The 27,289-nt window shown below is 42.4% G+C and overlaps 1 long non-coding RNA gene across 2 annotated transcripts in view; it reads left to right on the top strand.

Moving 5' to 3' along the window:
- LOC306826327 overlaps nucleotides 1–26,212 on the top strand; it is a 41,282-nt gene extending 15,070 nt beyond the window's left edge. For both annotated transcript variants that reach the window (XR_013779394.1, XR_013779395.1), the window contains exons 2-4: nucleotides 1,663–1,759; nucleotides 20,404–20,505; nucleotides 24,898–26,212. This is a non-coding gene — a long non-coding RNA (uncharacterized lncRNA). The remainder of the gene's footprint in view (nucleotides 1–1,662; nucleotides 1,760–20,403; nucleotides 20,506–24,897) is intronic.
- The last annotated feature ends 1,077 nt before the right edge of the window (nucleotides 26,213–27,289 follow it).

Below are 27,289 nucleotides of genomic sequence, written 5' to 3'. Positions count from 1 at the left end.
GATGGGATGAGACAAGCCACACAAGCCGCAAAGGGAATGAGCTGAAGGTGAAGGGGAGGGGGATGTATAGTTACCCTAAAACCGTGCCGTAGGGCTAGAAACACACAGACGTGTGCACACACACACACACACACACACACATTCACACTATGGTTTGCCACACAACCGCAAACCCTCTCAGACCAGTGTAAAACACTGCATAGGGAAGTAAGACTATACACCCAGTGTTGATGTACAAATTGTTTTTATTGCTGGTTCTTCGTAGTCCCATTTTGCATTGCTTTTACAAGTTAAGATTTCTTACATTAATGATTTTTTCTTTGGATATTTGATTTTAATGTATTTGTTTGTATTAGGGGAATTAAAACCGATCAATAAAATTGAGAACTAAAAAAAAAAAAGGAGTGTTTTGTGTTTTGCTATGCAACCTGTCAGTGTGGGTTTCAGTGCAATATAAATGTTGGGTTAGTGTGTGTGTGTGGGTGTGTGTGTGTGTGTGTGTGTGTGTGTGTGTGTGTGTGTGTGTGTGTGTGTGTGTGTACACTTTGACGTGCAGCTCTAATAAAATGTGGCATCTGTCAGTTTGATATTGACGTGCCAGGAGAGGATCACGATCACTCGGCAACACAGCATGAGATCCAGAAGAAAGACATAACAGTGAACTCTTTATATTCCTGTATACTGTATGTTCTTCTTCTGAGTCAAACAGGAGACATATTTTATTTTTTTAAATGACGCTTTATGAATTAACACTTTCAGACTTCAGAAAAAAAGGGGGAAAAAACAGCCTTCCAAACCTCTCAAAAAAGAGAAAGGAAGTTCCTTGAATTGGAGGAGCATTTTTTGCTGATCTCATCTACAGCATTTTTGACATCTGATTTTTTTTTTGTTACTGTGTTTTGGATATGTCTTGGGAAAACGCGACAAACTTATAGGTTAAAGAAGAAGCCAAACAAAAAAAAAAAAAAAAACTGTAAGAATCCATTCAAGTCCATCGGCCTGTTGCTATGCAAGGTCAAACATGCTACACAACTAACCATTGACTGCAACAATTTATAATGGTTACCTTTGACCTCTAATAGACTTGTCCTTTAGCCTTGACATTTGACCTCCTCACTCCAGTGAGAGGAGGCGTGGGTCAGGGGTTGTCAGGTTCAACAGCACAGCTGCTTACTCAGCATTACCATACACCAGAATAAGCCTTGAAGACAGTTGTGCTTAAACTAGAATTAACACTTTAAGGTGCGGTATTGAAATATCGAGATATGAAAAATGCAACTCTAAACCTTTAGCTTCTCTTGTTAACAACATATTCATTTGAAGTGTGAAACAGCATTCCTCCTGTGACCTTCACATGATCTATAGAGCAGCTACTCATGTGCCATAAAGGTCCCACGTTTTCACTTTTGTGTGCTAAAGTGAAGAGGTTGAGACGACATTTGCACAAAGTTATTGCAAATATAAACCCCTGCCAGTAAACTTCAGCTATGGTAAATGTTTCCTTCTTTTAGTTCGTATTTACCCTCCCCTTCCGTCTTTTGCGAGTGTAAATATGTAAATTGTGCTTTGCTCGAGGAGAGTTATTCAACATGTACAGGTTACCCCTTGGTAAATGTCTCCACTCCCTACTCATGTGTGTACGTGTGTTTTCCTTTGCTGCAGTGATGGAGAAGAGGAGCTGTGGAGAACTGCTGGCAGCAGGAAGCAGAGGTCAACACCAGATCTCTGGGATGTTTGCTCTCCAGTGGACCCACATGAGGTAAACCTGAGTTCAAAAACAAAATACAGCATGTGTGTCTTTATATGTGAATACAGTTATAGCCTTTATAGACTTAAAGTGGCATGTAAACTACAATGGCAAATTCATATTTGAGGTATTTTATTTTAGCTCTTTAAATTATTTCTTTTTTCTTTTTTTGAAATCACGTTGCTCTTATTTGCGTGACACGTTTTTCATAGTTAATACTCATTTGAGAAAAAAACCCATAATGATCATTTGTCTTCGTAGGAAGGTTTGATTGAGTGTTTTTCTCCTGTGTCTATCTCTGCTGATGTGTGAGTGTGTGTGTGTGTGTGTGTGTGTGTGTGTGTGTGTGTGTGTCTGTTTGCCTGCAGCAAAGTTGGCCTGTGTGTGTGTGTGTGCGTGTGTGTGTTGGATAAAGGCATAGATGTTAGTAGTGGTCCAGAGGACACAGTAAACAGAATAACAGCAGTTTGAAGGCAGCTCAGGCGATGTGATCGTGGGCAATATCAAATCCCATGACCCGTTCTTTGCCCTGTGGTCCAAACCAAAGACAAGAAGCACAGGGGAAACAGAGGTTACTGTTCACTGTTCATCATCACAACAACACAAAACACACACAACTACAGTAGCTACAACAGTGAAGTGATTTAAAAAAAAAAAAAAAAAGTCCACAAGCCATTGAAACCCATACAGTCGTACTAATTGGCCCGAGCCCTGCCTTTGTTTGCATTGCGTGCAGATCCTCTTGCTCCGTTAATTAGACCTTCAGCCATTATTAAATGTGACATTTTATGTTACTGAAGACGGACAAACATTTTAATGAGCAGAGTTTTCTCTCATGACAAGGAATTATGTATTATATCAGCAGGCTGCCGCATCTGATCACAATCTGTTCCCTCTGTATTTCAACTTTGACCCCAATTTTCCTGAGAGAGGAGACGACAGCTCACGGGGCTGAAGTAGTGTGAAGATTTAGCATTTTAGACTGCCAAACTTATATATCCTAAATCGAACTCGCTGACATTATTGACTTCAGTCGCGCTCAGCAGAGTATATAGAACAGCGCGTGGTATGCCATGTCTGCCAGTCATGATGGTTTAAAATGATATGGAAACTTTGGTAGGAAAGAATGACTCAAAGTGGAAACATCTGAGTGACACTAAATCTTCAGTGTTGAGAGTTCTCAGAGTCAAAAGTTTATCTCACGTAGATGCTAAGACAGAAAAAATAAGTGGCTGAAGGGAAGAGGTGGTATGTCAGCGCCCATGGGCCTCAATGTGCGGTGGTGTTACTCGTCCTAATTACTCCCAGTACTCACACTTGTGGTGTGCTGCTCGAAAGGGCCAATTAAAAGGGCAGGGCAAGTCACTGGGTAGGAAAAGTCAGCGCTCAAGTCTGTATCTATATAGACTTTACCCCCCCAAGAGATAATGACCAGCAAACTCTACTTTAAATTTACACAAAGTACCTTTTTGTATGTAGTTAAAGCTTTTGGCAGCACAGCACAGCTACAAATGGAACATCTTCCCATTTGAACCTTGGTGCTATGTACTTGTGGGTATTGTTATTGAAAGAAAACCTCAGCTCAGCATTTAGTCAGGCTGGGTTTTTTTTGTTTTGAATAGTCAGGTTCACTGTTTTTATTAAATCAGACCTAAGATATTTAAGGGTTCATTTGAAGTCCGCCGTTTGTTAAAGAGGAAGTTGTAGAGGTGGGTCAACCGCTTTGAACACCAACCTCTCATATGAAAACCAACAGAAAGCTGCCTTTTGACGAATAATAATAAACATTTTTCACCTTGAGATCCAAAGAAAGTAAATGCAACATCCTCTTTCTACACGTATTGAACTTTCGCCTCAGACAGACCTCGCTCTCTCTGCTAAAAGCCCGGCCCTTAAAGTGTACTAGGGTCAGCAGACCCCTATATGTGACTTTGCATTATTCAGTTAGAAAGGTATATGCCCATTTTTTTTTTTTTAAAGAACCAGCTAACATCCCCCCCCCATCAGCCTTTGCGTGCGTGCAGAATATGTCAGGGTTGAGGTTTTAAAGTTGAAACAGGAAACCGGGACAGCTTTTTATCTTTGCAGATTTAGATGTACTTTGACAATTTCAGGAAATGTTCCCACTTGAAATGAGGACAAGGACTCTATTTTGGAGGTTTATAAACCCCCCCCCCCCCCACCCCCAACACAACCTATCTGTTCCAAAATGTAGAATTCTATTCTCGTGATCCACAATAAAATTTTGCATCATGTAGGTTGACATTCATTAATTAATGCATCTTTGAAAAAAACAGAATGCCTCAAATACAGTACATTTTTCCTGTGCCGCATCCCTAATAATCTGTCAGACGTGCATACTTAAGAGTACCACTGATTATTATTAGTGAGCCGACAGGGTTGAGTCTTTATAATGTGGCTCCCACGTTTGTGAATTTAAAACCTTCACTGTTGCAGGCCAGCTTCTGGAGCATCAATGCTATAGCCCACAGCGATTAATGAAGTCGTCCGCATTAGCTGCATGATTGTATTGAATCTCAGCAGTGAGTGTGTGTGTGTGTGTGTGTGTGTGTGTGTGTGTGTGTATGTTTATAACATGTTGCATTTAAAAGGTATAGGCACATTTGAGAGAAAAAAGGAAGTCCAAAGGTTGAATTCTTTATGATCTTGTTATACGCAAACAACATTGATGATGACTGAGGAGAAAGAGGCACATTATTTATGAAAATATTGTAATATATGTGAAAGGTCTTCTTTCTTTTCTATGATTTAGTTTCCATCTATAATTTTCCTATTTCCTATTTGTCATGTTATTCCATATTTCATGCTTGGATGCCATCTTTTCCCTGTGCTATATATTGCAGATGCTCATGCCTCTTAGCGATAGCACAATATGTCCTTTCCACGGTTGCTCAAAAATTTCCACAAATCTACAACACAACATATTCGTCTCTCCTCGCCCCCCTCATTCTGATGCACTGCTTTATCGTCGGTGAGCCATTATCAGTCTAGTATCTGGCGAAATCTTGTCTTATCAATTTATAATTGAACAGATAAAACTACACGTTTTTTTTCCGTTTTTTTTTTTTTACATTTAATATCCAAGTAGCTTTCAGCAGGCTGTTTAATAGCGCTGTGTTGGGAGGGGTCTTCTGCATCATCATACAGTCAGAACAAAGGATATGCACATCGTAAAAAAAAAATCATGCAAATGAATGCAAATCGCCGGCAGCAAGGAACAGCAAGGTGGCAGGAGGGCTGTTTGTATAAGCAGAGGGATGCCAAGGATTTTGTACACAACACTCGCTGGACAATCTTCCTTTAAGTTGTGGCAGATAACAGAAATATTGGTTTAGAAACAGATTCTGAACCTCTTCTACAGAGTGTTAGGCTTAAAAGAAAATCATTTGCAGACTTTGCTCTGATACATCGTGGATAGATCTAGTTACCCACAATGCCACAACAATATGTAGTGTGTGTGTGTGTGTGTGTATTTGTTTTCTATTGTTTTTTTGGCTGCAGCCTGCTTTTTTTTAATTCTTACCATACCACAAATGCAGTTTTAATTCAAGAGGCACCGCATAGTGAATGCAAAAGGATTCTTTGGCTGCAGCAATGCAGCGGATGTTTGCGTTTGCATGATGCAATATTTTGACTGCATCGCATCAAGAGGAATGCAGAGCGATTTAGCAACCCTAACGCTAATGAACGTGTCCTCTCTTCCTCACTTCCTCGCCCTCCTCAGCTACAAATGCAACTTCATCAAGCGTGTGACATTTTCATGAGCGTGCTCAGTAAGTTTCTGGATTAGGTAATGACGGACTGTGTCAGGAGAACAATATGCTCATATTGTTTTATTTTACTCGAAAAATCAAAATCAGTTCTATCCATTTAGAAAAGAAAAAAAAAGACTAGCACCTTATAACAGCATCAGGGCTTCACTAAAGGTGCATTATTACAGCAAGTGCAAAATGATCCCTTTTTTTAAACCAACTGCCAGTCTACCTCATCTGATGTCCCATTTTCCCTATTTGAAAATACAAGTGTCACATTTGTAGAGTGTGTTCAATTTAAGGTTAATTCAAAGCTCTGATTCAATACTTATTTGTAGGTACGTCTCTCTGGAAGGGAGCTATACGACCGTAAAGGGGGGGGAAAAAATTACACATTTTTCACACAGCATGCATTTCTGTAATGAAATTAATTTCTGCAGAATCACTTCAACAGAAAAAAAACCAAAAAACCAAAAAACGTCCGACGTTAACGTAGACCAACCGCATCCCATTGAAAGGGTACCTTAGACATACACATCATTTGTTTTAATGTCCTTATAAAATGATTATATTTAGATAATGCCGCCATCTTTCAGACATGACACACACACACACACACACACACACACACACACACACAGACTCACTTGCAGACACAATATGGCAGGGAGAAAAGAAGGGGGAGGGCACAGACAGACATTCACAATTGTGCATAATGATGTTAACATTCCTGCATGTCTAATGCCGCAGATACTGAGACAGACACTAGCTGGTCGGTGGTCGTGCTGTGTGCTGTGTGTTCTCAGCTATAAACTGTAGCAGTGCATAATGATGTATTAATTGCGGCCTGATCTCGCTCGTGGTGTTTGGGCATCACACCGAGGTTACCGTGGGCCTTTGATGCGACTGTTAATCTTATCAAGCATATGCAGGATCACGCCGCACGTTATTTTCTACATTGCTCGCATGAAATTGGAGGCACACGGTTATCTGACTAAATGAAAAGAACGTTGTAGTTTGTTTTTTTTGCGTTACACAAAATAGCAATTGGGATCTGTGTTTATTGTTTATTTTGGAGTGATTAACCCAGATTTACAAAAGCTGTTGAATACAAATACACATCCCAGGGATATAAGCGTGCATTAGTGGTCAGGATTTTAGAATATTAATGCTAAATTGAAAAAAGCCATGACAACGATTCAACACATTCCCCTTTTTTTTTCTTCTTATTTTTGTATTCACAAGGAGCAGCCAGAAGCCTGTGCCTTAATTTTCAAACGCATGCACCATCAAGTGATCCTCCAACACTGTTTTACATTTTTTTTTTTTCAACTTCCTTAAAAATAGAGAGACAGGCTGAAATGGGAGGGGGAAGTGGATATGAAAATGGAGCGCCGGCATCATAAAAGATGGAAACAAAGAGGGACAGACAGCATACACCGAAAAAGGACAGGCAAAAGATGAAGCTCATTTTTCCATGGGCACCCAGTGGCGTCTGCATTGCAGATTGCTGAAATCCCCCTCGAATGCGTCCCTGGACTTAAGGGGGGTTGGGTGGGGAAGGGTGAACAAGGGATGGGTTTATGCTATCTCTGCTTTAGTACACTTTGTTGTTTTTTTTTCCTCCCCCCACTGAAATATATTTTTTCTGTCTGCATCAAATGTCAAGTTAATTTCCTGGGTGCTATGAGGGATGTGTCCTCCCCTTCCGTATGTGTGGCAGGGCGGTGGATTGTGGCAGGGTGGTGTGTGTGTGTGTGTGTTTGTGTGTGTGTGTGTGTGTGTGTGTGTGTGTGTGTGTGTGGGTGAATGGGGAGGGAAAGGTGCATGGCAAGGCAAAGAGAGAGGCAAGAGGTGGTGCTGGGGGTTCAGAACAGTATCTATAAATTGGCTCTCTCTGTAGAGAGCAAGAGATGTGTTGAAAGTGTGCACGCATGAACATGAGTGTGTTAGTGTGTGTCGGTTATACAGGAATATGATCCAATTATTAAAAGATGCTTTTGTCAGTGTACCTATATGTCCATGTCCTTATTTCTGCCTCCACATGGTTCGGCTCTTCTGAAGGTTCATCTGAATCGAGCACTAATGCAACAAAGGAAAATGCATAAAACATGCCCTGGATTACAGAAGATGCTGAGATTTCAACAACACTGTTATGAATGGAAAAAGGAATTTCCATTGACTGTCATTTGGTGGCACCGTTAAACCTAAAGTCCATGTCCTTCTGCTTTATATGGCTGTGACTATTTCTTCCATTATAACTGAGTAATTATGTGACTCCAAATGTTTTTGAAAACAAGCTTTTCTTTCTCCTTTTCCTGTCGTAACAATTCCTCTCCCTTTCTTATTGTGTTATTAACGGCTTTTGAAAATTCTGGACTGTGATCTAGGGTTCGTGTAAATGCACAGATTGATTGCACAGTGCTTTTCTGTAGCGTCTTTATATATCCAACTGTGCATCCCGATGCATGCATGGCTGTGAGTGGATGATTACCAGAATGATTTTCTACGTTTCTTTTTTTACATACAGCTGTTGAGCGTATGAAGCTAAACTACATTTTGCATCACGACGAGTGAAACGCCTTATTGCAGAGAAAGGGATTACACATTTGTCAGTCGTGCTTTCACTGATGTATGTTCCTGTTCCACAAATGTCACATCCCATAACCCAGAAAAATTACCCCAGTCCCACCTAATTACGCATATTCATGATACTGCTTTGCATAGTGCTGCTAGCATGCTTCTGTTACAAGCCACAGAGCTGAGGTTGAGTGAAAAGGCTTTCAATCCACTGATTCAGTGAGTCTCTGCCACAAGCTTCATAATGCCACCTCCATGCAGATTTCCTTTTTATGATCTCTAACCATTATACAGAGGGAGTTTTTCGCTTATTTCTTACAGACGAACACATTTGCACCGCCTGCAGCATGTTCAAACCTTTTGGGGTTTTTTAATAAAAGAAAGTAAGCCTCGTCCTAGATAATGAAGGACATTTGGAAATGGAGCAGATTTCAACGTCGGTTTCCTGAAATAATTTGTCATTTGTACACCCTTTCTGCTTACTTTCCTCTTGGTTAATATTTGTCGCTGGTAAATAAAGATGTAGATCAGAGGGCGGCAATGATGCAGTGAAAAACAGGATAGCTGGATGAAGAGTGGGGGAAAAAAAAATGCAACAACAGTTTTAACTGTAGGAAACACGAGAGGAGGGAAGCTGGGAGTGAGATGAAAGAGCAGAAAGATGGGAGAGGATGTTTGTGGCTGGCTCAGAGACTCATTGTAGCACTTGTGGCATAGACTTAATCAGACTTGGCCCAGCTGTAATGAAGGAGAGGGTCCAGGCTGTGCCACTGCTTGGGTAAACAGCGATTGTTTCAGTCCGGTGTTCCCAAACACGGCCAACAATGGAACTATTGTCCCGCCAGCTCCTATTAAGAGGCGATCCAGAGACTGGATGAGGAGCTGTCGTGGGGAAAAGGGAGTTGGGTGAAAAGAGGGCAAAGAGGGAAAGGGGGGTAAAAAGAAGAGAGCAGGAGTGAGTGGGAACCTGACAGAAGCTGAGGATGGAACAGGAGGGGGGCAGTGAAGAGAGAGATGGAGGGATGGTGGGAGAATCTCTGAACTTGATCTTTTCCTTCCACACTTGCATCGTGTCGTCTTTTCCAACCTTCTTCCTTTTGTCTCCGCATTTTTTCTACCTTCTCGTCCTTGTCTTTTCCTCTCATCCACTCTTCGTTCCAGCAGCATCCAGCATCCAGCTCCTCGATTCCTCCCATCTGCTCTTTGTTCATCTTTCTGTTTTTTTTTTTTTTTTGTTTGTTTTTTGCATTCGGGATGGTGAGGGATGCTTTGCCTGTCATACCACCTTTGCATCACCTTTCTTATCCCGCGATGGAGAGAGAAAGAGAAAAAGGGAGGGAGGGGGGGGGGGCAAAGAGAAGAGGAACGAGGGGGAAAAAGAGGATTGGGAGGAGGGGGTGGTGGGGAGGCGAGGGGCAGGAGGAAGACAAAAAAAAAAAAGATCAGCCTGCTTCCTGGCTTAATGAACGTGGGCAAAGGATGATCACAATAGAATACATTATACTCTTGTTAGTAGAGGCAATCAATTAGCAGAGAGCGTACCACTGGCACACCATCTTTCCCCGCTTGGGCACTGGCTCATTCATGGCCCAAATGAGTGGCCTGTGGAACCCCTTCGCTTCAAGGTTTTTCCCACCCTCAATGCCCAGCAGCCACAAAAGATTGCTATGTGAAAGGGGACAGCGTTGAATTTGCATTTCCGCCACATTCAGTCCACATTAGATGAAATATTGGAGAGGATACACCACAATCAAAGGTTCTAGCTCAAAGCAATTTTTCTTTTCCTTCGGACATTCATGTCTATATTAACCAAACCCTATTTAGTTCCCATCAGTTACACCAATAAAAGCTTGATGCTGATTTGACGATCCCTATTGAAAACTGTCCTCCTACAAATGTACCAACTAAAGCGTGGTTCCACACAGCATGGGCTTCAGACATGACAACGTCTATGTGACTGACATTGACAATTTCATACCAAATTGTCACTCAGGTCCCATCAGCAATTCATACAGCAGTTGGCTTAAATTCCTTCAGCCTTCCCCCCTTCAATGTTTTCTCCTCCTTTTTTGTGTCAGATAGAGGAATGGCTCCAGATAATGGCAGCAATCTATACTGTGAAAGAGGCAACGAGTAGTTCCGCTTTAACACAGGCACAAATCATCACTGTCTGGCGGAGGATTCTATAAAAGTGTCGGTGATGACTAGAAGAACACAGTGCTTTCAATAAGGAACTCTGTTTCGGATTGGAGGCCTAGGGTAGAAATGGGGGAAATGAAGGAAAGGGGAGGAAGGAAAATTGTATTAAGAGAAGGGATGGAGGATTTGTTTTTCTCTGAAGACATGTTGTTCTGACGGGAAGATGTTCTCAGGTTTGGGCTCAGGGAATCTTTCGTTACTGTGTCCATTTACACTATGACCATCTGGAAATTAAAGGTGGTGTGCGTTGCAGGTTTACATGTATTTCGATTGCATTGGAGTGTGAAATTGAACAATGTGGAAATAATTAGTCGGTGCTTTTTTTCTTCAAAAAGATGGGACCAATTTGTCATGATTATCTGAACGTTTTATCAGCGAAGGTGGTGATTTAGAAAAATTGATTCTCTACTTCGAGTTCAAGGAAACGTGGAAATTCATCACATGTTACGACACGGAAGTAAATGTATTCAAATGACATCTTTTAAAAATGTTTTCATTTGTACAATAAAATGCTCAAATTAAAGTGTTTTGTGCTCTAATCTCGGCCATTTTAAGATTCAGAAAGTGCCATTATGTCTGCAAGGCTACTGGTAACCGTGTGACTGTGAATGAGTGTGAGTGCCTCTGTGTTCGTCTGTGTGTGTGTGTGTGTGTGTGTGTGTGCGCGCGTGTGTGTGTATGTTTGAATTTCTAACTTGCAAGTTAAATCCCACAACAGTCTTGCTATTTGAACCCATGCAACAAAAAGCACAAACTGATTGGTCTGAACATGGAATACAAGGTCCCTACTTACAGTCAACGTGCTCAGTCTATAAGAGCTCCCTCACTAATGGTGAACGGATGAATGGAAAATGCATCACAATGTACATACATTGTGATGCTAATCTAGGAGCTGTAAAGTGAATTTTATCTCTGTTAACTTTGAGTGCATTTGGGGAAGTGTTTTGTTGGTGTTCAAAGTGCCTCACGATGGTGCAGGGTTATGTTTTGACCTTTAAAAGAGAGAAGAGGAAAAAAAACAGAGCATTTTCCTCAGATTCTCAGTGTTATACTGAGTGTGTGTGTGTTTGTTTGTATCTGTTGGAATATTAAAGTGCAAAATACTTGTAATGTATTCAGTGTTGTTTTAGGTTGCAGAGGGCATTGTGTTCTCTCTCCACTTTGAAAGTTGAAATGTGCAACATGTAATGGATGGGGAGCAGGGGAGGAGAGGGGGACTGCAGAAAGGATTGCATCTCTTTGGGGAATACATCTAATTGACTTATTGGGAGATAACAATCCTTACATGTTGAGGGGGCAAAGAGTTTTGGTTTAATAAGGAAAGAAAGATTTATTTATCGCCCGATAGTGTTAAAAATAGTTTCATATATGTTTAATGGAAATATGTGGCTGTTAGTGCCCTATAATTCTTCTTTTTACACTGACAGTTAGTCTGTTCCTCCTTATCTGTTTCTTCTTGGTCATCTTGTGCACTCACTGCTGGGTGTCCATGTACAGGTAGTCATGCTGCTGACATTTGTGTCCAAGCAGGGCATGGTGACATGGCCTTTACCACCCCTTGCTGGGTCTCTCTTTCGTCCCTACCCCCTACCACCGTCCTTAACCCACCAAGTCCTCTTCATCAGCGTGCACTCCTACGTGTGTCTGTCTGCATGTGTATTTGTGTTGGGGTTTTTTTGACAAGCCTTTGTGTGTGTTTAAGCCATGTCAAGATCAGCCATGTTCGTGCTTGCCTGTAGCCAGTGTGCGCAGTAGGGGACGTGGTATGGAGCAAGACTCTTTCTCTGCTGGATGCAGGGCGATCAAACACAGTCACTGAAAGGTTGTGGGACACATACACAGCTTATTTTTACAAGAATATTTTGACAAAAATAGTCTCAATTTCACAAGCTGGACAATACTTTCATTAATCACATGGCTGAAAATCTCACCTGTATTAAAATGGTCTAGGTTATTTGGAAATATTTTGCCATGGTTTGTCTTGAACTAAGAATTTTGGAAGTGCTATTATGTGCACAGACCAAGTGCAAAGCATCATTGTTCTTCTCCTCAAACACACATGCACAAAAGTACAGACATGCTCACCGTCCCTGCAGCCATGGGAATGGAGAATGCTGAGGTTCAAGGTCATTTCAAGTATTCTGCAGCCCGGGGCTCTCCATTGTCAGAGGACTGCATCCTCTTTGCTCACACATGCACTCAAATTGCACTCACCAACACATTGTTGGTAGACACAGGCTCAGCACACAGCATCTCACTAACACATCCGAGACAGGGAAGTGTCTGTCAGGTTAGAACATGACACTCTGTGGGTCAAGTCACATACACAAACAGGTACAGGTGTGAATCTTCTATGGAGACACAATTATCTGTTTTTGTTTCTGTAGCATTCAACATCCAGGCACAAAAGAATGAAAGGTGCGACTGCGGGACAATTGCCGTTTTCCGTCAGCATCAAGGTCTTTTTTTTTGTGCTGTGATTGTTTATAAGTTGTCTTCCACAGCCTGTTGACTGTTGTTTTTTTTCTCGTCAAAATGCTGGTTAACAATTGTTTGGCAAGGACTGATTACTTATATTTGGTCTCTATTTAAAAAACGTGTGAGAAATTAGAGATTTTTTTTTTTGTTGGAGACGGAGCTAAGACGAGGGGGAGAGAGAGAGAGAGCAGCAGTGGGTGTGATTAGCTCCTTTGTTGGAGGTCTGTTGAGCTTCATTGGCTGCAGAGAATAGCTTCCTAATGAACCCAGCCAAGCTTGGACCAAACTTTGTGTTGAAGACAAACTAAGTTATGGTGGTCCGGCAGAGTGCTGAGGGCGAGCCGACTGATATACAACGCCTGGACATATGGTCCCCCCCCTCCCCTCCCATCAGGGCCTCTCCCAGCCACTTTCTCATGTCCTGGCTTCTGTGTTTTTGTGTGTGTAGGTCAGGATGGTTACGCACCAGTAGGAATGATTTTTTTTTCTCATATTCATTTGACTACAACACAGAAAAATAGAACTGGACAATAAAAACAGAAAAAAACAGAAAAAAGTGATGGGGGGGTGTCTGAGGGGAGAGAGAGAAAGATGCTGGTTGATGCTTACTGAAAGCGACAGAGGAGAGAGGGCTGCAGGCTTTGTCTTTCCAGCTGACCCCAATACAGAATCCTTTCTGACACGTCCTACAAGACATGGAGTAACGGAGTAAATCAGGCTGACCTGGCTGTGGAGTAGCAGAGACGGCAGCATCACAGAAGCAATACAGACAAGAACCACATGCTAACTGGACGACTGGAGAATGAAGGTCTTGGACACTTTCAACCTCATGTTGCAAAATGTAGAAGTTTTTTTTCTTTTTCCCCCTCAGATTGGTGTGTTAGATGGTTAACGTCCCTCTTTTATTGCGTATTGTCATACTGCGTTGTAAAGCCGAGATGTAAAGAGGAGGCGCAGGTGAGCCCCCAGTGCGTTCTGAGGCTAATTGTATGGGTCAGGAAGAGCGTGGGGAAGGATGGCTTCCGTGTCCCACCAACAAGGCCCTCGGTAACTGAGCTGGCGAGGGGGAGAATGGGCCCAATACAGGGCCACACAGCAGGCTCAAACAACATTTATTCTACCAGCCAAACTGTCAGCCAGAACAACTTCATTGTGCCCAAAATTGGAGTTGAAAGCAAAGCAGAGAGTTGGAAAAAGGGGGGGGGGGGGGGGGGGGGGGGGGGGGGCGTGCAGGAGGGGAAGGTAGGGAGAAAGAAGGGGAAGATGTAAAAAGAGAACGAGAGAGAGGTCTGTGGGAAACCAGGACTGGAAAAGGGGGAGTCCCAGAGAAAGTGCAGTCCTGGGGATGAATAGGGTCAGACAGTGTGAGTTCATTTCAGTGAGAAGAATTCCCATAGAAGCCGCACGAGGGACAGACGGCTAGGAGCAAGTCCAGTGGCTTGGATAAAATGTTTTTTTTTCTGGGGAGGTAAATTGCAGAACTTTATATTGTATTGTTTTTTGTTGTTGTTTTTTCTCCACATTTGCTCACATTATTCAGCCCTAAAAAAACAAATTTCTTAGACAATGACCACAAAACCACCCGATTTTGAATCTTATGAGTACTTTTTTTTAAGACTGTACAGCCCCTCCCACATTATCTTATGCTATTAAAACATCATATCATTGAACATATTTCATGTATGCAGTTAAACTGTGCAAACACATAGGCTATCGCTACGAGCACAAGATGTTCCCCTGCAGGCTTGCCCTGCGTTGGACACCGTGAGGAGTCCCAGCCACATTGGCTTTGAACTGGGGTTTGTTTAAAGTACAACAGTGAGCCCGCTTCAGACTGACACTAAACCAGTTTAAATCAGTCCAACAATGATTTACGTCACCACTCTCCTCTTTGTCTCTTCTCCCGCTGGCTATTTCAAATTCATCCTCCTGCCCTCAGTAACCACTGCTAAAGGGTGAAGAAGTTTACTTAGTCACACCGAGTTTACAGAGACGAGGAAAGTCTGTGATTCTGTGTGTGTGTGTGGGCGAAGGTGTGTGTGTGTTCACTCTTGCATGTCAGTGTGGTTTGCCCGTGAATGTGTGTGTGCAAAATTCAGAAATGTACACACACCCCCTGTTTGATCCAGAGCTAGCCCCGCAGCTCCCAGAGACTCAACAAAAGGCCTCCTCTATCCATTGTATGAGCTGTGTGTTTCCCAGGAGAGCTCGGGCTCAGCGAGAGAAGGGCCCCCAGATCGCTTTCTCCTGACATGGATGTTTATTCGCTCTATGGTCCAGCAGAACACCCTCAAAAAGGACTGGCCTTAGCATTTTGATGTGATATGACACATGGTTTTCAGAAAAAGAGGAGAGGCTGGCGGGTGTGAGGAAGAAAAAGTGAGATGGAGAGTCTTGACAGATGAGCAGACATGCAAGACAGACAGACAGACAGACAGATAGAGAAAAGGGCCTGTCTGTGAAGGTGCACTCATATGAAAAAGAATATTCATGCTCTTCTCCTCCATTTTTATTTGCTCCTTGTCTTTACACTATTCAGCTTTCTTGTCAACATTGTTCATGAATGTAGATCCACTCGGTGGGCGGGTAGAGATCCCCCCCCCCGATCTTGACAAGCTCTCCCATCCCTGACTGCATACTAATTTCCTCCAGAACTACTGAACCAATGCAAAACAAATACAAATTGCCTAGGCTGCTTTTCAATGCTTTAGAAGCAGGAGGTTAGCAGATAGTAGCTGTCGATTGTGGGTCGGCGATTAATCAGATTGTCTGCTGTGGACATAGACGCTTAGAGGGGTGGCATCTTCAGGAATGCGTTAGTGTGTTGAAGTTTAAAACCCAAAGCTAACGAGGACAAGCGTTAAAGAGCGACTCATTCATTCACCAGTCAATTCAAAGTCCATCAAATGGTCAATGCGATCAGGTAGAAACAGTTGTGCCGACACAGACAGATCTGACACTGATGTTGTCAAACTGGGCGACCCAATCCCATTATCGATGATCTGGTTTCTGATAAATGATTGTATGAACACGACAAAAGTAAAGAGTTCAGTGGTGGTCAAATGCCAGCGATCAGCATTTTTCCAACTGGATTTTTTTTGTGTTTGTTTTACCTCAGGAAAACTAAAGTGGTTGTCAGAATAAGAGAATTCCAAAGTCTATTTAAGGGAACTGGTACCACGAAGACAAATGTGGTATCATAACATCTCCTTCGACCAATCACGGAGTTTGACAACAGCAGGTTTCTGGCAGAAACCTCAGCTCACTTTGTAGTCAGCGATTTGTCGTCGGCTAGTCACTCTTCCCTGGCTGTCGTTATTTAAGATATGTGACTGCTATCTGTCACAGTGCTTCTTGCATGTGCCAGTATCTAAAAGTTTTTTCTTGAGGTTGAGGGAGCCTGCGGCGTTGGCCATGGATCTCAGTAGAGCTCGAGAAGCCGACAGCTGAAAACAAACATGGTAGGCTGATACCATCTAATCTGTTCAACACCATTATCGTCTAAGATATCGTCTATATTCCCCTCGTACGCACCCACCCTCCGAAAGCAGACTTACTCTTCCCTCTCCTCTACTCTACACCCTTTCAGGGAAAAGCTGGTGTGCTAAGGCTGAGAGTGAATGTAAGCCATTGTTATGGTGTAACCAGACTCCACAGCAGGTTGTTTGATCCTGTTTTGAGGCTGAAAAGCCTCTTTTTTTTTTTTTTTTTTACTTGAACCACCACATCAGCTGAGAGGGTCAGACAACAGAGTCTATATGTAGAGTCCTCAGTCTGTCTGCTTCTTTTTTCTTTTCATCCATACTTTGTCTCTCTTTGTCAGTCTAAATCTCTCATCCACATTCAGGCTGGAGTCCGTAGCCTTAATTAGCATAAAGAGGAGCGTGTGCTGGTTCACACACTGTCCTTAAGACGCGAACATATGCTTTTTAGGCACACTCAAATGTCTCGCCTATTCTCTCTCCCTTTTTCTTTAAACAGGATCTCCTTGTAACTCCTTCCTGGGATTATATTTCTCTTTTGCACCTCTGCCATGGCAGTAGCACACATACAAAAAACAACAACAAAAAAACATTCAATAGGAAAGTGTGTCAATGACAAAACCTTTAGTAAATTGTTCTGTTTGCCCACAATACTTTACCGCGATACAGCCAAGCACTTGGTGTGTTCCTGTTTACCCAACATCATTTCATTATTTACATTACAACATAGAACCATGCAGGCGTATTGTCGATATTGTGTTTTGGGCGCTGACTTGCACTTCTGCCGCCTTTCTTACTGTTTAGGTATTGTGTTCTCGATTTATGATCTGTTTGCCGTACAGCATGGACAATGTACATGCAAATATCCTCGTCCCATTATGCTGGCTGTCTTTGTCTGTCAGCTTTCCTAAGAGGTATAGGGCTTGAGGAGGGTGTGTGTGTGTGTGTGTGGGGGGGTGGGGGGCTGTATGTTTTTGGATTTGTCCAAGCACGCACACACACATGAAGGCACACCCATCTGTGCCTCCAAACCCATTTTAGATGTGAGAAACTGTACCCCCATTTGCATAAGAATAATTGACACTTCAAATTAGCCTTCCAATCAAAGAGGATTCCTCTTCTTTTTTTTCTCCAGCATATGTGCAGCCATGGAGCACTGCCATGCTGTAGAATATGAAAGGGAGGGCAAAAGAGAGCACGCATGGGGAGGGGACACATCATAAAAGATTAACCCTTTTCATTTTCTCACCCTCAAAGTGGAGAATTTGATGTGCCCCTTTATAGGACAGATAAGTTGAAATACAGCAAAAAAAAATAAAAAAAATAGACGTTTGTAGGGGAATCAAAAATGAATTCCACTTTAAACTGCCTGGTGGTGCAAAATGGGTTTTCCATTGAAAGGGATTTTACTTTGAATGCTTTAGGTGCTCTGACTGGGTTATGTGCACGTTTACACACATCTATATAATCACCTCAGTGGCATTGGGCTTAGGCCAAGAGAGTGAGTGCTATTAAGTTGAGTGTGTGTGAGCCGGTGTGGATGTGTGTGGATTGACGCTTTGCCCGCATTAAACCATTAAAGCAAGTGCAATGTTGAATTATTGATAATGGCTAATGAAAAGGATCAGTTCAGGATAAACGACAAGCTTAACCAGAGCCCTGAGGGCATACACACACATGCACACACACATAAAAGCTGATGTCATTATTTTAATTATTTTTCTTCAGGTTTTTCAGGCTCAAACTGGTACTGGCGTGGTCGTAGAAGTCCGTATCTGATACTTACAATATACTGTACCATCCAGGTTGCAGCATACCAGACAATTCCAGTCACGAGCTGAGATGTTACACCGGGACAGGATAGCTGTTGTGTGCTTGCAGGCCTCTCCTGTTGACGAGCAGGGACCCTTTTAAAAGCTGAGCCAGTTTTCTGGAAGAATAAGGGACAGGGATTCAGTTTTGGGGGAAGGGGAGAGAGAGAGAGAAAGAGAGAGAGAGAGAGAGAGAGAGAGAGAGAGAGAGAAAAGGGTTGAGGGTTTGAGGGAGGAGGGGGCGAGTTTGGCGCCAGCCCCTCTGAAGCGCTCAGCATCCCCCCTCATAAGGGATGGCGGATGTGTCTGGGGGTATCCATGACAACAGTGCTGCATGCCAGGGACATACCACGGCAACATGGCCGAGTAGGTGTGTGTGTGTGTGTGTGTGTGTGTGCATGCAGATCTATTAAGGCCCACATATCTCGGTGACATTAATATTCACACAGCAGGACATGGGAGCGTCTGCAGCCTCAGTCAGTTTGATGGGCTTGCTTCTCAGACACCTTTATTTCCAGTCTCTCACCCAAAGGATCAACTACAATATTCACAATGTATACTTGTGATGCCCCAGTAAAACTTTTTCATTTCCAATAACAATCTGATACCGGGCCTTTAGGTTGTTTGACGCATAATCACCTATAGTCCTCACGGTGACTGGGAATCATGTACATGTAAGGCAGCATCAGGCTGTCTCAACTTTGAAAAACAAAATGGAATAAATGAAAACTGTGTATTGTCTGTTGCTTTTCCATGTTGCTTGTTGAACTGTGTGTCAAAGTGTCATGCACATCAGTCAACTGACTCAAGTCTCTTGTGTATGATCGGGGGGAGTTTAAGCTTGTAGCACTGTGCTGTATCGTGTCCAACTGGTCTACTATTAAATATGACAATGGGAAAACATCATAGATCCAGGTATCTGCAGTGACGCTTCAATCTATGGACTTTGCTGACAAGTGTTCTCCTTCATTCTAGAGACCAGGCATGGATGCTTGAACCGTGTCGTGGTTTCAACTGTTTCATGGCTCTCACACACCATCAGTTTGGACGTTTCTCACATCTTTGCAACGCGGCCAACAAGTTGACTTTGCTTCGGTTTCATTTCATTCGCCTCCTTCCACCAACACCCTCGAAACATTAGCTTTGTAGAAAATCTAAAAGAAGCTGTAGGAAGTGCTTCGTTTTTGTAGTTAGCTCCCTCCTCGCTATGTTTGCTTGCCATATTACCTACAAAAAATATGGAACTGTATTATATATCGATTAGCCCAATGGATCGATCGGCCTCGTGTCACGATACCTTAAGTCAATATAAGACCATATCTGTGCCAGGATAGGATCGGTGCATCCTTTTATAACTCTGTTGTAAATCACAGCCAGTTTCTGTCGTTCTGGACTCTCAAGTCATGACATGTGGCACCGTTTTATGCTCCTTCTATATACTTCAAATTTCATAGAAAAAAGGGAGCTGCACCTGAACATTCTCTCGGGTCATGAAGCACATGGTCAGGACTCACTTACAGACATTGACTGACACGCTCACACACACAATCTCACAGAATCACAGCCATAGCTTTTGCCCAGATCAAACCCTGTTACAATAATCCCATCTGGGAAAGTCTGGATTCTCACAAAAAGTGTCCACATAATGATGCACTGATGACACACACTGACTGTGTGTGTGTGTGTGTGTAGGTGTGTGTGTGTGTATGTGTGTGTGTGTGTGTGTGTGTGTGTGTGTGTGTGTGTGTGTGTGTGTGTAAAAGAGAGAGAAGAAAAGGTGCTTAATGTGTCTCAGGTGATATACTTTTTTTGTGTGTTTCCAACCTACATACCTGCCCAGACACGCGCACACACACACACACACACACACACACACACACACACACACACAGATTCATATAGCATGAACTCAGATCCTGTGGGAGTGTATTTTTAACCCCGGCTGCCTGTGCATTTGCTCAGAGGTTAAAGGCCCGAATGGAGAATCAAGTAAATAATTCACAATAGCTGAAACTCTTTCGATGTAACCCCCAGACTGAAGGGGGGAGGGAGACCAAAGAGACTTAGTTAGATATAGGCACACAATAGTCCTATCCAATCGCACTTAGCTGTACAGAGCAAAGGGAAGCAAGTAGGTCAAAAAGGATTGTCAAAAAAAAAAGAAAAAAAAAAAAAGCCTCCGCACATGACTGATTCAATGCAGGTTTTATAGAACGTCTACAAATACCTTTACTCTCTGCATGTGTAACGCCTGTATATATGATTTTAGAGTGTGTATACAGTATGGACAACTACAGCTCTAACATTTTGACAATCCTCTGTTTTTTTTTTAGGTAAGACGGGGACTTTGAAGATCATGACCCAGAAACAAATAACGGCATAACGACTGGACTCCCCGGGCTAAAGACGAGAAGGCTATTGAGCTGATCTCAGAGGTGACTACAGCTCTCTCCGTTCAAACATTAACTGTCCTGCCCTCTTGTTAGATGGGCCATATTTCACGAGGTTCCCTGCTATGGATCAGCAGTCTGTGCATCCTATTTCTCAGAGAATTCCATATAAAAGCGTCTGTAAGACATTTTGAGTGACATTGCTGCTGTCAAGCGGCTGATTGAAGGAGACACAGAGAGAAATGCTGTGCTAATGAAATCGTCTGACCCACATCCTTTAGTGCTATCCATTTCTCCAAAGACAGAGAAAGGGCATTTATACAGGTAAACCATGACTGGTCCCTCAAGTGAAGGAAAGGCTTTTTTTTTTTTCCAGAAAGAAGAGGAGCATCCATTATTCACTATACTGGGGTTGCTAGACACTTAGGAGATAATGCAGTGCTTCAAGCATACAAAACATAGCGCCTCCTTGGTGCTGGGGAGGCCATTGTTGTGTTTTGAACATGTCTGTTTCCATCCATACTGACAGATGAAAAAGAATATGTCTCCCTCAGGTTCAGAAGCATGGACATAGATGGAGAAGATGGGATGGTGGAGAGCTGTGTTTGTGTGTGTCAGTCATATTCCTGTACATATCTAGTATCTCTATATGTGGCTGTACATCTCGCCCTAAGCCTGTTTTTTTTTGGCATCTGTATGTAGAGCAGAATGTGTCCAAACCTCCTCAGTATTAGATTATAGAATGCAAATGAGGTTTTCTTACTTATAGTGTTTGCACATGTTTGCACCTGTGTGCATTAATGCATTAAGTTCCCACTACACTGAGTCTGTATATGCAGCCTCTTCCAGCTCAGACAGGCTTCAGTTGAGTCTTCTTCTGTGCAGATCAGCAGCATCAGTTGCGTCCTCATGGTGAGAGGAAGCATCTGGCTGCAGTCTACTGGGAGTAGTTAGCAGAAGGATAGTGATGCATACAGCTCCTCCACCATGTTGTCAGACTTGGGGCAACACCAGACTCTACATTCTGCCTTTGTCAAACAACCCAAGGGAGATTTTGATATGAAATATATATATATATTTTTTTTTTGGGTGGGGGGACCACTCCCACAAACGTCTGTATTTTTCTGCATAAATGAGCATTGTGATGGAGAGCATGTGAACTACCGGGATGCATGTCTACAGATCTGCTCTGAAAAAAAACAATCATAGCAGATAGGCATTAAAGTATAACCCAAAAATTAGATCAGCAACATTTTTGAAATATTTGTTAAAATTACAGTTGAATGTGTTGAAAACAATTGCCTGAACACCCTGCCTTTGTTTAAGTTAACAAGGTTAATGATAAGGGTGAAGGCAGAAACTGTAAAAGTTTGAACAGGTTTTTAATACTTTATACCCACGGCTCTAGAACATAATTAAATACTGTATAATAGTGTTTGACCTGTGATGAAGAACTAGAGCTTAGAAAATAGCAATTCTACATCCTATTCAATCGAGGAAAATGAAGCCAAATTTTTAAGTACTTTATTTTATTTTCTATTACACACATTTTTTACAATACAACTCATTCTGATTTGAATTGAAGTTACATATTGACTCATCTGCTGTGACATTGGTGACACACACTCTTTATATGCTTTAAAGCAGAGCAACAACTCCTTCATTACCAAGATCTGGACTTTATGTGTCGCTAACGTTTGTCACATGCATTTTTTAAATCTAACTTAATCATCAAATACTGAGAGCAAGGAGCAAAGCTCTGGACTCATGTACGTTCAAACACAGACACGTACACACTGTGAACATCATCTTTATGTACTGGCCTGAATCTGCAGTGTCAGCAGAGCAGATGAGGAGGATGCGGAGAGGGCCACATGTAGCTTCGTCTAAGATCAGCGTTGCACACGCACAGACAGACCAGGCAGGGCAGCGTGTGCCCTTGAGGTGCTGCGAGCAGGCAGAGGTTCGTGCTTGACTTGTCTGAATCCACCTCCCTTCATCTCTTCGAGTTTGGCTGCTGATGGCCCAGGGACCTCCTGCCAACCTCCAACTGCTCTGTACTGTCAACCAAACATCAGAGGAAAAATTTGTGGAAGGAGTCCACCTAACCAAAACATTACTTTTTCGACATTTTGAATTCCTGAAAAGAAAAAATGATTTGCTGATTTTTAACAAACTTTCTATGGATGCATTCATTTCAAGCGTTTGACAATATAAATCGATCAATCCATTTTTGTTTATGTAGTGCAAATTCACGAAACATGTTACGTAAAGACACAGAGCAGTTCTACACCATACTCTTCGTAATATTACTTACAAAGTCCCAAAATGGATCAAGCAGGAGTACAGCACAACGTTTAGGAAAGTAACAGTGGCAAGAAAACAAAACTGCCCCTGAACAGGCAGAAACCTCAAACAATAATACACATTTCAAGAAACCCTTGAGGAAACAGCTCTGGTAAAGACATGGACAAAGATGTTCTGACGTGGACCTGACGTGACGTATCAATCTTCTGGCTTCTACTGTGTGAACTACTGTACAACAGTAAATTTACAGATAATCTGAGAGCTCATTTCTAGTCATGTAAACAGCAAACAGCGACGTACTGCTACTGTAGCATCGCGTGAAACATTCTTCAGAGATTCGCCCTCTTAAGCAGACGTCAGAATTTCTCCAGCTGGTGAACCCAGCTGTCTCTAACATTGGCGGTGTTTGTGCTATTGTGCTATTTTTTAAAAAGCACACTAACCCTTTTCCATAAAGAAATCACGCAAAAAATAAATAAATCAAGTTCACACCAACACTCTGAAGCAGACACAAGTGAAAGAGATGTGTTCAAACGTCACCTTTAATGGAATTATTTACTCCAGATGATATGTTTCTGCTCTCTGTCAGTTGTTTTTCGGTCATTCACTCTCTGAGGCAGACAGTACCAAAGGGAGAGCAATCATATCATTTACACGATTCATACTCATGTGTGAATTCCTGTACAGGAATCAGAGATGGAATGGCAAAAAGTAATAACGTGAACACCCCGAGTCCAGGGCTCCTGACATGACGTGTTGCTCTGCCCTTGTTGTCTGACGCAGACAATGACACCACAGATTGAAGATTGAAGCGAGCCAGTTAGTGAGACACTCAGTTACTGTCTCCAATGACCCCAGCTGTTCTATACAAGCTATACATACATTCAGAGCAGACCTCAGAATGCCTCCCATGCTTGTCAGCAGGCTTTATAGTTTCGGGGGAAATGTAACACCGTAATGTCTTTCAGCAGGAAGGGAGTGTCGAGTATGGCAGGAGTAATGGAGGAAGGGCTGGAGGTGCAGGTAACCCAGGTTAGGCGGGGTGTAAAGGGGATCCGATAAGGCGTTCCCTAGACCCTACAGTCTCTCCCAGTCTCCTCTATGAGAGAATAATAAGCAGCTGTAACCCTGAGACACTCCCAGGCCTGTGTCCTCAGCGACAAAAACCTTCAGCAGGCGTCTTATCAGGTTCTAAGGATATCACGTAAGACAATACATGTGAGAAGTGCAGGGTTGAACAATGGGAGGAAAGTGCAGCGTGATATGAGGGGGACCAATGTCAGCGGCTATTGTCCGGGCCTTTGTCACTGTCAAGTACACAGGGAACTCACAGCTCACAGAACTCCTTTCATTCAGGCGACTAGCTTTGGGATGTGATGAAAGTCGGCAACTAGTGCTGTCCCTCATGCTTTGGCAATGGTTAAGTGTACACACAGAGGTAGCATGTTTCAAAGTTTAGCTAGCAGCTTGATGTCTAGGCCTTCTTTTACTGGGAACAGTTTTTAGTCAAGTTTTTTCCACTGTCAGTGTTTTTGGTTTTATTTGTCTCAGGTTGATTTTGGGGCTTTTATGCCTTTAGAGCAGGGGTCTCCAACAGGGGGCTCGCGAGCTACCGGTAGCTCGCAGGCCCTCAAAAAGTAGCTCGCCAAGCAAATCCAAATAAATAAAAAAAATTAAAGAAAGAAAATAAAAATATTTACCCTATGCATAAACAAAACCTCACTCATAGCAAACTATCTGCTTACTACAACTCTAGATTAATCTAACCAGATTACAATGCACTAGTCGACAGCATACAGTGTCAGAAATCTCATTAAACGCAAGTATATAACAATATATGAATATAACAAAAATAAGGGGAGTAGAAGTAGCTCCCAACTTGTTTTATTATTTGAAAGTAGCTCTCATCCAAAAAAAGGTTGGAGACCCCTGCTTTAGAGACTCCAGGACACTGGAGTCAGAAACTGGTGGGGCGAGAGAGAGAGAGAGAGAGAGAGCATGCACACTAACCACTAGGCCACTTTCTTTCTGTTGTTCTTAATTGTTTTATGAGCAATAACAGGTTAAAAAAAATGTCAAGACTGGTCTCTGACAGGTTTATTAACAAGATTTTTTTTGTTTTGTTTTTAGGCACTTGTGTCCAAACAAGAGAAGAGCCAGAAAATCATCAAGACGGGCGCTTCAAGATGTCTGATCGACACCTCTCTCTACGACACTCGGACCTGCACTGTGCATTTGTATTTCTGTTTCTGACTTTGCACAAATAAAACTTATGTATTTATTTTCCTTGAAGGATTTCTTTCTTTCTTTCATTGCATCCTCATACGGGATACAACTGTGGAGTGATAATATTCTGCACACTTTTTGTATGTATTTCCTGTAATTGATGGAGTCTAACAGAAATATTTCTTGACAGCTAAATAAAAGAATATTTTTGCCCTCAGGTGATGTTTTAGTTGAGTTATTTCCTCCTTAGTGAGTGGTGCTTTTGGCACTTCGGGTAAAGAACAATGTGCTTGACATAATTGGGTCCTATTTGGTTATGAACAGAGCATGCATGCTGATAAAAGCAGGCAAAGTGATCAAAGCATGTGTGCGTCCTGATCAAAATCCTACACCTGACACTGTTGTAGTTATTCTAGACCGGCTTAGGAAATGTGGGGAAAACAGATTTTCTGACAGTACCCAGAAGCTTCCCTGTTCAAAATCAGCTCCAGTTCACAGTCGGGGCTGTTTTCAGTGCAATACCGTCTGTCAAATCAAAACAACATCCATTTAAAACTGGAGTAGTTCTTACTAGGTTTATTCTTTTGAAAGAAAAAACAATTTTCTAATTTTTGTCTGCCTGTCAAAGTTTTACCAAAATTCCCCTCAGACTCCAACAAAGTGGCTGGATAAAGTAGGATCCATAACGTCCTGGACGATATATTTTTTATGGAAAGAAGCTTCATTTGTCTCCCTGTTCCGTCTTTCATTACTCTCCATTCTTCTTCATGTGCCTCTCCATTTTCCTTCTCCTTCCTAATCATATTAATTCTCCCTGTCTGTCCTCTGCTTAGCATTCATACGGACTATTTTTCTCATGCTTACCCCATCTTCATTTCCGTTACCAGCATCACTCTTCCCCTCTTTTCTAACAGCCCTCCTTCAGTCCTGCCTGTCCCCTCCCTTGTCTTCCTCTGCCCTTACCCATTCAGTCTACCTCTCTCTCTCTCTCTCTCTCTCTCTCTCTCTCTCTCTCCCTTGTAGCTCTCCCCCTCTCAGATGTCAGATCACAGTCTAGTCTTCCGCTTGCCCTGTCATCACATTTTTCACACAACCCCATCCCTTAATTGGGCCTGTATCATCATATCATATCATGTAGAATATCTGATCACAGCAAGAGATGAAAGATGGCCTCCACCTATCCCCTCACAGACAGACACACACACACACACACACACACACACACACACAGGCTGACACACACACTGTAGTCTAACACAAACACACAACGTAGTACAAGAATCTGGAGCTACAAACACACACACACACACACACACACGTGTGGCTGTAATAGCCAGGAAGCAGAGCTGATGGCTGCGTCTGTTTACATTTTTACACCTCATGTTTGCGCCCAGTTGTCAATGTGATTGTTGCAGTGTGACAGGTGAGATGGTGTGTATTCCATGATTGTCCAATGATGTTTGTATCAACTGCTAGTGGCTTTTGTGATGAGACAAAGGATGCCCCGGAGCCAGCAGTGTCACATCTACAGGTGACTAGCAAAGTAAAGGAAACATCCAAAAAAAAAAAAAAGTGTCTCATGAGGGTTAAAAAAGCTCCAACATGTCTTTGGATCAACTGGAAGGATGCAACATGAAGTCTTGTGCAGGTTATCCAGTCACTTCTGCCGCAGGCATCAATCCTAACAATAAATCACCACAGTGCCCAAATATGAGCGTTTGTAACAAACATCATCATCAAAGTCAGAACGGATCAAAATATATGAGAAAATATATCTAATGCAAACAACAAGCACTGCTTTCTCACTCAGCATGTGTACATGTTCACACTCTCACACAGTTTTTTTCATGCAGTCAAATGAAACCCAAGCTCGCTTTCAGTGTAATGCTGGTCAATTTAGTTGTTAAAAAAAATTGGCTTCATTTTTTTTTTTTTTTTGAGCCAGAAACAGAAACTAAAACTACCTGCTACCAACGATAGCAGGACACCGACACCCCTCTATGTTTAATTATTAATCTGACAGTTCAATAAAGTGCACGACTAATCTCAGACATGACATCTTAAAAATGTGTTTTAATGACACAGGAACAGTTTTCATCAACATTGCAGGCTGGGTAATGTAAAAGCATTTCAAGGGTTTTAAATTGAACTAAAGCATAACATGACTTTGGATGGTAGCAGATGCTTCCTCAATAACATGGTTTTATCCTTGAAAGAAACGGCGCGTTACAGATGTAGGCTCCAGCTGCTGGGTGAATTTTGAGTGTAATCCAACAGAGGTGAATTGAAAGGTGCG

Source organism: Symphodus melops (genome assembly GCF_947650265.1).
Source record: "Symphodus melops genome assembly, chromosome: 1".
NCBI lineage: Eukaryota > Metazoa > Chordata > Actinopteri > Labriformes > Labridae > Symphodus > Symphodus melops.
The sequence above is the reverse complement of the archived record's forward strand: the minus strand, read 5'-3'. Positions and strand labels throughout refer to the sequence as shown.